The sequence below is a fragment of the Procambarus clarkii genome, chromosome 25 (assembly GCF_040958095.1).
Source record: "Procambarus clarkii isolate CNS0578487 chromosome 25, FALCON_Pclarkii_2.0, whole genome shotgun sequence".
In the NCBI taxonomy this organism is placed as follows: Eukaryota; Metazoa; Arthropoda; class Malacostraca; order Decapoda; family Cambaridae; genus Procambarus; species Procambarus clarkii.
In genome coordinates, this window is record NC_091174.1 from 16,665,746 (window position 1) to 16,679,473 (window position 13,728).

The 13,728-nt window shown below is 58.3% G+C and overlaps 1 long non-coding RNA gene across 2 annotated transcripts in view; it reads right to left on the reverse strand.

The window, feature by feature from the left end:
- Window positions 1-2,941, reverse strand: part of LOC138368646 (uncharacterized) — a 248,760-nt gene extending 245,819 nt beyond the window's left edge. For both annotated transcript variants that reach the window (XR_011229630.1, XR_011229631.1), the window contains exon 1: window positions 2,681-2,941. This is a non-coding gene — a long non-coding RNA (uncharacterized lncRNA). The remainder of the gene's footprint in view (window positions 1-2,680) is intronic.
- Between the last annotated feature and the right edge of the window lie 10,787 nt (window positions 2,942-13,728).

Here is a 13,728-nt window from a genome sequence, read left to right on the forward strand (position 1 = left end):
CGAACCTGGGAAGAAGGAACTTAAGAGTGACCTTCGCCCCCACACAAAGGACAGATAGAGACAGTCCCAGAGCAGCTGAGGGCTCCATGCCCAAACCTCCAGCACTTGTTACAGAGCCTAGGAGAAGGAATGTACTCTTGGACGGAGCACCTGGCACCAGCAAGAATGACAGAGGGTGGAAGGGTCCTACCATCAAAGGAAATCTTCACAACCCGAAGGGGTTGACGGCGACGACCACGAGGGGGACGAGTAAACGTGTCAACCCGGAGGACAGAATGGCCTTGGGCATCGAGGACATGCCGAATATCATCGTGGCAGTCCTGCAGATTCCGAACACAGGTCGCAACATGGGGGGGGGGGGGGGAGGAGGAGAATAGTGGCAACACTGGGATTCAACTGAGCGTTCTTTGGGGGTCTCGCCAAGGCAGGATAAGGCAGCCAAGCGGGAAGCAGCATCCTGAGAAGGAGCAGCAATGACACGTGTACCGAGACGAGTAGGGTCGAAGGTAACAGAGGCATCCACGGAATGAACAAGATGTCGATGGAGGGAGAAATCGTCAGAAGGCGCAGAATCATGAGGGAGGAGATCAAAGTATTTGGCCCACGAAGCGGGACTAAAAAGAAAGCTTGATAGGTATCAGAACTTGACGGAATCGAGCGAGTGTGGCCGTGTCGAGGACGGCGTTGAGAACCCCCAGAGAGATAGGGGTTAAAAGGCGCAGTAGTTACAACTAGAGATGGAGCCGTGCCAGGGGACGAGGTAGTCACCACTGGGGGCTTGGGGCTCGACCCAACCACAGAGGAGGGAGGGGAGCCGAGGGGAGTAGTCAGAGAGGCCAAAGAAGGAGCAAGGTCGGGGCCCAATGCAGTGGAGGTTACAGAGCCCGGTCTTCCAACACGGACCAACTCGGGGGCTTGGTCGCCCACCCCACGAGTCTGAGAAGGTAAAAGAGGAACAGAACACAACATAGGTACGAACCGTAAACATTCATTCACGAAGTGTCCCCACACCCTACCATGGAGCCACAATTAGAGGCAGGACACCCAACAAGAAGGTATCGCCAATCATGCGAGGCCTCCTTGGGGTGCATCGTGAGTGTACGCCCCACAAACGCCACCTTAAGAACCGTCAGTCCTTCGAGATCGGGTTCAGTGACGAAAGGGGGATTGACAATAAAAGGTTCCCCTCGCTCTCGACGTTGGGTACTACAGTTCTACGGGTGCAAGAGTATGCCTCCTCAAGCACCCAGGCATCAAAATAGAAGAAGTCCAAAGGAATAACCAAAACACGTAAAAGGTCGACAGGAAACGACAAGCAGATAGGAGAAGAGGGGGGAGAAAAACGAAACAGAAGGAAAAGGAAAAGTTGTTCAGCAAAATTTGAGAGGACAGCAGCAGGAGCGCAAAGCTACAAAAAGACAAGACTGTCCCAAGGAGCATCACACTCCGGCAGCCGTCGACTAAGCCCACCTCACGGCATCAACGAGCGGAACGGGGAGGGGGAATTGATGGGGTAGATAAAGACATTATTTAACACAACGGGCACACGCAGTAGGAGTCGCAGGTGGAAATTTGGGCGTGCTCATTTGGGCTCTCATTTGAGTGCCCAAATGAGCCATATAGACATTAGAAAGAAGTTTTTTAGTCATAGTAGTTGACATGTGGAATGCATTAAGCAGTGATGTAGAGGAGGCAGACTCCATACACAGTTTCATGTGTAGATATTAAAGAGGAACCTGTAGGCTGCGGATCCTGTGCACCAGTTGATTTACAGTTGAGAAGCGGGACCAAAGAGCCAAAGCTCAACCCCTGCAAGCACAACTAGGTGAGAAAAACCATGACAGTGCACAGTGCTCCTCTGTCTCCCAGCCCCACCTGCCTCTGTGGCGGCCCAGCCCCACCTGCCTCTGTGGCGGCCCAGCCCCACCGGCCTCTGTGGCGGCCCAGCCCCACCGGCCTCTGTGGCGGCCCAGCCCCACCGGCCTCTGTGGCGGCCCAGCCCCACCGGCCTCTGTGGCGGCCCAGCCCCACCGGCCTCTGTGGCGGCCCAGCCCCACCGGCCTCTGTGGCGGCCCAGCCCCACCGGCCTCTGTGGCGGCCCAGCCCCACCGGCCTCTGTGGCGGCCCAGCCCCACCGGCCTCTGTGGCGGCCCAGCCCCACCGGCCTCTGTGGCGGCCCAGCCCCACCGGCCTCTGTGGCGGCCCAGCCCCACCTGCCCTCCTGCAGCTCAGTCCAACAATCACAAACAGACGGTGATATGGACACGATCGCTGAGAAGAATTAATATCAGTGAGCTTAGGTGGCAATACTGTATTGCGCTATTCTTCCTATGAGAATTTGGCATTTGTGTGTTGCAATATATTTGTGTTTTGGTTTGTGTTGGTGTGTGATGGACCGTGTTTGTGTTCGTGCAGGTGTTTGCGTTTGCATGCTAGCTGGGTTGCCGAAAGTATTAACGAATGTTAAAAAAATTATTATTTAAAAAGTACTACATTTACAATTTAACGTATAAATACGAATTATATTTATAAACAAGTTGGTCAGTTTTGGAGTTTGATGAACTAACGTATTTTTAATGTGATTTTTTACAGTTCTAGAGTGTCTTTCAACATAAGTATCATTTCCTTGTGTTACACATTCACAGTAATTACAAAAATGCTTTATCCTGGTCTCTCTTACCTTTAACGACCCACTTGCAACATCGCTCATCACGCAATATTTTGTTTGACACTTCGTCTTCACACTCCCTTTACGCTAATTTTGTTTTTCTTCTAAGGAGCGGGCATCGATCCGCCCGAATCACTATCATAGTTTTGACTTAGCTTCTGACTCACTTATGATGGGGTTTGAAATAGCACAAAACAACCACCTCACAAAGAACAACCACCTCTGAACAACGGCCGCTCGTCACTGGTCAGGGCGTAGCAGCGTGACTGCCCTCCAACCCGTCCTCGACTCAAGTCCATTATATCCAGCGGTCGACCCCACAGACGCATTCATAAATTTGAACAAGCTGTTCATTCAAAACAGGAATTTTCTCAAATATAAATTAATATTATATTATATCAGCATATTGTGCAGATATAGGTATAGGTTAGGTGGTGCTATACAGGCATAAGTTACTTGTGCATATATAGGTACAGGTTAGGTGTTAAGGTTCTGTTCACGATTATTTGTATTTGTAGTACGTGGGTGAAGCATTTATAGCGTTGCGATTCGAACAAAATTCGTCAGTGAAGCACTTGTTCCGGATATGTTCGAACGTCAGCAGTTGTGAGTCGTGTGTAAACCGCATTTCATTCATAAACAGGGGGTTTGACGGGTGCATGGAATCACTTTTGGATCTTTGTTTGGAGGACGGGCTGTTTCATTTGTAGTACGTGGGTGAAGCATTTACAGCGTTGTGGTTCAAACAAAAGATTAGCGAAGCACTTGTTCCGGAAGTGTTCGGACCTCATCAGTTGTGAGTCGTGTGTAAACCGTTTTTCATTCATAAACAGGGGATTTGGCGGGTGCATGGAATGGACTTTGGGTCTGTCTTGAGGAAGGACTGGGGAATTTGTTGTTGATCATTCAGAGGAGTAAAATTATATAGAGTATCAATTTTAGAATATAAATTATAAATTACTTCTGCTCCCACACTAACTTTGGTTATAATCTTATGATTTTATTTATTTATTTATTTATGAAGAGGGCATTTACTTCTCTTAAGAAATTTAGATTAGATTAATTAATCTAAATACATGATTATGAGATTAATCTCTAAAGAAATTTAGAGATAATTAATCACTTACAGAGTAGCGGATATTTTCCACAACATTACCGCGGTCATAACACGTGGACAGAAGTGTCTGGTGAGGACTGGACGCGATCCATACCGGTACAGTGTGGCAGGACGCGGTCCATACCGGTACAGTGTGGCAGGACGCGGTCCATACCGGTACAGTGTGGCAGGACGCGGTCTATACCGGTACAATGTGGCAGGACACGGTCCATACCGGTACAGTGTGGCAGGACGCGGTCCATACCGGTACAGTGTGGCAGGACGCGGTCCATACTGGTACAGTGTGGCAGGACGCGGTCCATACCGGTACAGTGTCGTAGGACGCGGTTCATACCGGTACAGTGTGGCAGGACGCGGTCCATACCAGTACATTGTGGCAGGACACGGTCCATACTGGTACAGTGACACAGGACGCGGTCCATACCGGTACAGTTTGGCAGGACGCGGTCCATACCAGTACAGTGTCACAGGACGCGGTCCATACCAGTACAGTGTCACAGGACGCGATCCATACCAGTACAGTGTCACAGGACGCGGTCCATACCAGTACATTGTGGCAGGACGCGGTCCATACCGGTACAGTGTCACAGGACGCGGTCCATACCAGTACAGTGTCACAGGACGCGGTCCATACCGGTACAGTGTCACAGGACGCGGTCCATACCGGTACAGTGTCACTGGACGCGGTCCATACCGGTACAGTGTGGCAGGACGCGGTCCATACCGGTACAGTGTGGCAGGACGCGGTCCATACTGGTACAGTGTCACAGGACGCGGTCCATACTGGTACAGTGTGGCAGGACGCGGTCCATACCGGTACAGTGTGGCAGGACGCGGTCCATACTGGTACAGTGTGGCAGGACGCGGTCCATACCGGTACAGTGTGGCAGGACGCGGTCCATACCGGTACAGTGTGGCAGGACGCGGTCCATACCAGTACAGTGTGGCAGGACGCAGTCCATACCAGTACATTGTGGCAGGACAGGGTCCATGCCGGTACAGTGTCACAGGACGCGGTCCATACCGGTACAGTGTCACAGGACGCGGTCCATACCGGTACAGTGTCGTAGGACGCGATCCATACCGGTACAGTGTGGCAGGACGCGGTCCATACTGGTACAGTGTCGTAGGACGCGGTCCATACCGGTACAGTGTGGCAGGACGCGGTCCATACCGGTACAGTGTGGCAGGACGCGGTCCATACCGGTACAGTGTGGCAGGACGCGGTCCATACCAGTACAGTGTGGCAGGACGCGGTCCATACCAGTACATTGTGGCAGGACGCGGTCCATACCGGTACAGTGTCACAGGACGCGGTCCATACCAGTACAGTGTCACAGGACGCGATCCATTCCGGTACAGTGTCACAGGACGCGGTCCATACCGGTACAGTGTCACAGGACGCGGTCCATACCGGTACAGTGTCGTAGGACGCGATCCATACCGGTACAGTGTGGCAGGACGCGGTCCATACCAGTACAGTGTCGTAGGACGCGGTCCATACCGGTACAGTGTCACAGGACGCGGTCCATATCAGTACAGTGTCACAGGACGCGGTCCATACCGGTACAGTGTGGCAGGACGCGGTCCATACCAGTACAGTGTCGTAGGACGCGGTCCATACTGGTACAGTGTCACAGGACGCGGTTCATACCGGTACAGTGTGGCAGGACGCGGTCCATACCGGTACAGTGTGGCAGGACGCGGTCCATACCAGTACAGTGTGGCAGGACGCGGTCCATACCAGTACATTGTGGCAGGACACGGTCCATACCGGTACAGTGTCAGAGGACGCGGTCCATACTGGTACAGTGTCACAGGACGCGGTCCATACCAGTACATTGTGGCAGGACACGGTCCATATCGGTACAGTGTCGCAGGATGCGGTGCATACCGGTACAGTGTCGCAGGACGCGGTCCATACCGGTACAGTGTCGCAGGACGCGGTCCATACCAGTACAGTGTCAGAGGACGCGGTCCATACCAGTACAGTGTGGCAGGACGCGGTCCATACCAGTACAGTGTCAGAGGACGCGGTCCATACCAGTACAGTGTCAGAGGACGCGGTCCATACCAGTACAGTGTGGCAGGACGCGGTCCATACCAGTACAGTGTCAGAGGACGCGGTCCATACCAGTACAGTGTCAGAGGACGCGGTCCATACCAGTACAGTGTGGCAGGACGCGGTCCATACCAGTACAGTGTCAGAGGACGCGGTCCATACCAGTACAGTGTCAGAGGACGCGGTCCATACCAGTACAGTGTCAGAGGACGCGGTCCATACCAGTACAGTGTCAGAGGACGCGGTCCATACCAGTACAGTGTCAGAGGACGCGGTCCATACCAGTACAGTGTGGCAGGACGCGGTCCATACCAGTACAGTGTCAGAGGACGCGGTCCATACCAGTACAGTGTCAGAGGACGCGGTCCATACCAGTACAGTGTGGCAGGACGCGGTCCATACCAGTACAGTGTCAGAGGACGCGGTCCATACCAGTACAGTGTCAGAGGACGCGGTCCATACCAGTACAGTGTCAGAGGACGCGGTCCATACCAGTACAGTGTCAGAGGACGCGGTCCATACCAGTACAGTGTCAGAGGACGCGGTCCATACCAGTACAGTGTCAGAGGACCAGTACTTCTTGCACTTCAACAATGACACTTAATTGGGAAAATTAATAAAATCGTTAATTTTTGTTGTTGCATACGAATATTTTATATTTTATATCTATTTTTTCATCAAAATAAGAATATTATACAAAGCACCACAATAATCACAACGCTTAGTACCAAAAGTACTAAATAGCAAGAAAAGGGACAAATTTAGTCGGAAAGTAGCAAGTTCACCAACTCTGCTTGCAGGTTGACGTAGCTAAAATATCAACATCAGTAATGTTAATCTCCTCTAGGCGTCTACAATGGCAGCCGCCCGCCTTTATTACTGTATTTACATCATCCACTCAACATCCGTCTTTATTTCTTGACCGTCACTAGTGGTTCAAATTAGTTTGGGCCGGATTTAGGAGGGAAGGGGGAAGATATATATGATCTTGAGACTTCTCCCTCCGGTACGACCAGAGCCTCGGCCCTGCCAGAGCCTCGGCACCACCACCACAGCCTCGACGCCACCACCACAGCCTCGACGTCACGACCACAGCCACGCCACCACCACCACAGCCTCGACGTCACCACCACAGCCTCGCCACCACCACCACAGCCTCACCACCACCACCACCACAGCCTCGACGCCACCACCACCACAGCCTCGACGCCACCACCACAGCCTCACCATCACCACCACCACAGCCTCACCATCACCACCACCACAGCCTCGACGCCACCACCACAGCCTCGCCGCCACCCCCACAGCCTCGACGCCACCACCACAGCCTCGCCGCCACCACCACAGCCTCGACGCCACCACCACAGCCTCGCCGCCACCACCACAGCCTCGACGCCACCACCACAGCCTCACCACCACCACCACCACAGCCTCGACGCCACCACCACAGCCTCGCCGCCACCCCCACAGCCTCGACGCCACCGCCACAGCCTCACAACCACCAGAGCCTCACCACCACCACCACAGCTTCACCACCACCACCACAGCCTCACCACCACCACCACAGCCTCACCACCACCACCACAGCCTCACCACCACCAGAGCCTCACCACCACCAGAGCCTCACCACCACCAGAGCCTCACCACCACTACCACAGCGTCACCACCACCACAGCCTCACCACCACACCCTCACCACCACCACAGCCTCACCACCACCACAGCCTCACCACCACCACAGCCTCACCACCACCACAGCCTCACCACCACCACAGCCTCACCACCACCACCACAGTCTTACCACCACCACCACAGCCTCACCACCACCACCACTGCCTCACCACCACCACCACAGCCTCATCACCACCACAGCCTCACCACCACCACAGCCTCACCACCACCACCACCACAGCCTCACCACCACCAACACAGCCTCACCACCACCACCACAGCCTCACCACCACCAACACAGCCTCACCACCACCAACACAGCCTCACCACCACCACCACAGCCTCACCACCACAGCCTCACCACCACCATCACCACCACCACAGCCTCACCACCACCACCACCACCCCAGCCTCACCACCACCAGAGCCTCACCACCACCACAGCCTCACCACCACCACCAGAGCCTCACCACCACCACCAGAGCCTCACCACCGCCATCACCACAGCCTCACCACCACCACCACCACCACAGCCTCACCACCACCACCACCACCACAGCCTCACCACCACAGCCTCACCACCACTGCCTCACCACCACAACCTCACCACCACCACCACCACCACAGCCTCGCCACCACCACCACAGCCTCACCACCTCCACCACAGTCTCACCACCACCACCACCACCACCAGAGCCTCACCACCACCACCACAGCCTCACTACCACCACCAGAGCCTCACCACCACCACAGCCTCACCACCACCACCACAGCCTCACCACCACCACAGCCTCACCACCACCACAGCCTCACCACCACCACAGCCTCACCACCACCACCACCACCACAGCATTTCACAGCCTCACCATCACCACCACCACCACCACCACCACAGCCTCACCACCACAGCCTCACCACCACCACCACAGCCTCGCCACCACCACCACAGCCTCACCACCACCACAGTCTCACCACCACCACCACCAGAGCCTCACCACCACAGCCTCACCACCACCACCACCACAACCTCACCACCACCACCACCACAGCCTCACCACCACCACCACCACCACCACCACAGCCTCACCACCACCACCACAGCCTCACCACCTCCACCACAGCCTCACCACCACCACCACAGCCTCACCACCACCACCACAGCCTCACCACCACCACCACAGCCTCACCACCACCACCACAGCCTCACCACCACCACAGCCTCACTACCACCACAGCCTCACAATCACCACCACCACAGCCTCACCACCACCACCACCACCACAGCCTCACCACCTTGAGGTTACCTTGAGGTGCTTCCGGGGCTTAGCGTCCCCGCGGCCCGGTCGTCGACCAGGCCTCCAGGTTGCCGGACTGATCAACCAGGCTGTTGGACGCGGCTGCTCGCAGCCTGACGTATGAGTCACAGCCTGGTTGATCAGGTATCCTTTGGAGCCCCACCACAGCCTCACCACCACCACCACCACAGCCTCACCACCACCACAGCCTCACCACCACCACCACAGCCTCACCACCACCACCACAGCCTCACCACCACCACCACCACAGCCTCACCACCACCACCATAGCCTCACCACCACCACCACCACAGCCTCACCACAACCACCACCATAGCCTCACCACCACCACCACCACCACCACAGCCTCACCACCACCACCACAGCCTCACCACCACCACCACCACCACAGCCTCACCACCACCACAGCCTCACCACCACCACAGCCTCACCACCACCACCACAGCCTCACCACCACCACCACAGCCTCACCACCACCACAGCCTCACCACCACCACCACCACAGCCTCACCACCACCACCACAGCCTCACCATCACCACCACCACAGCCTCACCACCACCACCACCACAGCCTCACCACCATCACCACAGCCTCACCACCACCACCACAGCCTCACCACCACCACCACAGCCTCACCACCACCACCACAGCCTCACCACCACCACAGCCTCACCACCACAGCCTCACCACCACCACCACAGCCTCACCACCACCACCACAGCCTCACCACCACCACCACAGCCTCACCACCACCACCACAGCCTCACCACCACCACCACAGCTTCACCACTACCACCACAGCCTCACCACCACCACCACAGCCTCACCACCACCACCAGAGCCTCACCACCACCACAGCCTCACCACCACCAAAGCCTCACCATCACCACCACCACAGCCTCACCACCACCACCACCACAGCCTCACCACCACCACAGCCTCACCACCACCACCACAGCCTCACCACCATCACCACAGCCTCACCACCACAGCCTCACCACCACCACCACAGCCTCACCACCACCACCACAGCCTCACCACCACCACCACAGCCTCATCACCACCACCACAGCCTCACCCCCACCAGAGCCTTACCACCACCACAGCCTCACCACCACAGCCTCACCACCACCACCACAGCCTCACCACCACCACCACAGCCTCACCACCACCACAGCCTCACCACCACCACCACAGCCTCATCACCACCACTACAGCCTCACCATCACCATAGCCTCACCACCACCACCACCACAGCCTCACCACCACCACCACACCCTCACCACCACCACCACCACAGCCTCACCACCACCACCACCACAGCCTCACCACCACCACCACAGCCTCACGACCACCACCACAGCCACACCACCACCACCACAGCCTCACCACCACCACCACAGCCACACCACCACCACCACAGCCTCACCACCACCACAGCCTCACCACCACCACCACCACCAGAGCCTCACCACCGCCACCACAGCCTCACCACCACCACCACCACAGCCTCACCACCACCACCAGAGCCTCACCACCACCACCACAGCCTCACCACCACCACCACCACCACCACCAGAGCCTCACCACCACCACCACAGCCTCACCACCACCACCACCACCAGAGCCTCACCACCACCACCACAGCCTCACCACCACCACCAGAGCCTCACCACCACCACCACAGCCTCACCACCACCACCACAGCCACACCACCACCACCACAGCCTCACCACCACCACAGCCTCACCACCACCACCAGAGCCTCACCACCACCACCACAGCCTCATCACCACCACCACCACCACCAGAGCCTCACCACCACCACCACAGCCTCACCACCACCACCACCACTACCAGAGCCTCACCACCACCACCACAGCCTCACCACCACCACCACAGCCACACCACCACCACCACAGCCTCACCACCACCACAGCCTCACCACCACCACCACCACCAGAGCCACACCACCACCACCACAGCCTCACCACCACCACCACAGCTACACCACCACCACCACAGCCTCACCACCACCACAGCCTCACCACCACCACCACCACAGCCTCACCACCACCACCACAGCCTCACGACCACCACCACAGCCACACCACCACCACCACAGCCTCACCACCACCACCACCACAGCCACACCACCACCACCAGAGCCTCACCACCACCACAGCCTCACCACCACCACCACCACCAGAGCCTCACCACCACCACCACAGCCTCACCACCACCACCACCAGAGCCTCACCACCACCACCACCAGAGCCTCACCACCACCACCACCACAGCCTCACCACCACCACCACCACCAGAGCCTCACCACCACAGCCTCACCACCACCACCACCAGAGCCTCACCACCACCACCACAGCCTCACGACCACCACCACCGCAGCCTCACCACCACCACCACAGCCTCACCACCACAGCCTCACCACCACCACCACAGCCTCACCACCACCACCAGAGCCTCACCACCACCACTACAGCCTCACCACCACCACCACAGCCTCACCACGACCACCACCACAGCCTCACCACCACCACCAGAGCCTCACCACCACCACCACCACCACAGCCTCACCACCACCACCACCACCAGAGCCTCACCACCACCACCACAGCCTCCCCACCACCACCACAGCCTCACCACCACCACCACAGTCTCACCACCACCACCAGAGCCTCACCACCACCACCACAGCCTCACCACGACCACCACCACAGCCTCACCACCACCACCACAGCCTCACCACCACCACCAGAGCCTCACCACCACCACCACAGCCTCACGACCACCACCACCACAGCCTCACCACCATAGCCTCACCACCACCACCACAGCCTCACCTCCACCACAACAGCCTCACCACCACCACCACAGCCTCACCACCACCACCACAGCCTCACCACCACCACCACCACAGCCTCACCACCACCACCAGAGCCTCACCACCACCACCACCACAGCCTCACCACGACCACCACCACCAGCACCAGAGCCTCACCACCACCACCACAGCCTCACCACCACCACCACCACCACCAAAGCCTCACCACCACCACCACAGCCTCACCACGACCACCACCACCACCACAGCCTCACCACCACCACCACCACCACCACCAGAGCCTCACCACCACCACCACAGCCTCACCACGACCACCACCACCACCACAGCCTCACCACCACCACCACCACCACCAGAGCCTCACCACCACCACCACAGCCTCACCACGACCACCACCACCACCACAGCCTCACCACCACCACCACCACCAGAGCCTCACCACCACCACCACAGCCTCACCACGACCACCACCACCACCACAGCCTCACCACCACCACTACAGCCTCACCACCACCACCACAGCCTCACCACCACCACCACAGCCTCATCACCACCACCACAGCCTCACCCCCACCAGAGCCTTACCACCACCACAGCCTCACCACCACAGCCTCACCACCACCACCACAGCCTCACCACCACCACCACAGCCTCACCACCACCACAGCCTCACCACCACCACCACAGCCTCATCACCACCACTACAGCCTCACCATCACCATCGCCTCACCACCACCACCACCACAGCCTCACCACCACCACCACACCCTCACCACCACCACCACCACAGCCTCACCACCACCACCACCACAGCCTCACCACCACCACCACAGCCTCACGACCACCACCACAGCCACACCACCACCACGACAGCCTCACCACCACCACCACAGCCACACCACCACAGCCTCACCACCACCACAGCCTCATCACCACCACCACCACCAGAGCCTCACCACCACAGCCTCACCACCACCACCACCACAGCCTCACCACCACCACCACAGCCTCACCACCACCACCACAGCCTCACCACCACCACCACCACCACCACCAGAGCCTCACCACCACCACCACAGCCTCACCACCACCACCACCACCAGAGCCTCACCACCACCACCACCACTGCCTCACCACCACCACCACAGCCACACCACCACCACCACAGCCTCACCACCACCAGAGCCTCACCACCACCACCAGAGCCTCACCACCACCACCACAGCCTCACCACCACCACCACCACCACCACCACCACCAGAGCCTCACCACCACCACCACAGCCTCACCACCACCACCACCACCAGAGCCTCACCACCACCACCACAGCCTCACCACCACCACCACAGCCACACCACCACCACCACAGCCTCACCACCACCACCACCACAGCCTCACCACCACCACCACAGCCTCACGACCACCACCACAGCCACACCACCACCACCACAGCCTCACCGCCACCACCACCACAGCAACACCACCACCACCACAGCCTCACCACCACCACAGCCTCACCACCACCACCACCACCAGAGCCTCACCACCACCACCACAGCCTCACCACCACCACCACCACAGCCTCACCACCACCACCACCACAGCCTCACCACCACCACCACCAGAGCCTCACCACCACAGCCTCACCACCACCACCACCACCAGAGCCTCACCACCACCACCACAGCCTCACCACCACCACCACCACCAGAGCCTCACCACCACCACCACAGCCTCACCACCACCACCACAGCCTCACCACCACCACTACAGCCTCACCACCACCACCAGAGCCTCACCACCACCACCACAGCCTCACCACGACCACCACCACAGCCTCACCACCACCACCACAGCCTCACCACCACCACCAGAGCCTCACCACCACCACCACAGCCTCACGACCACCACCACCACAGCCTCACCACCACCACCACAGCCTCACCACCACAGCCTCACCACCACCACCACAGCCTCACCACCACCACCAGAGCCTCACCACCACCACCACAGCCTCACCACCACCACCAC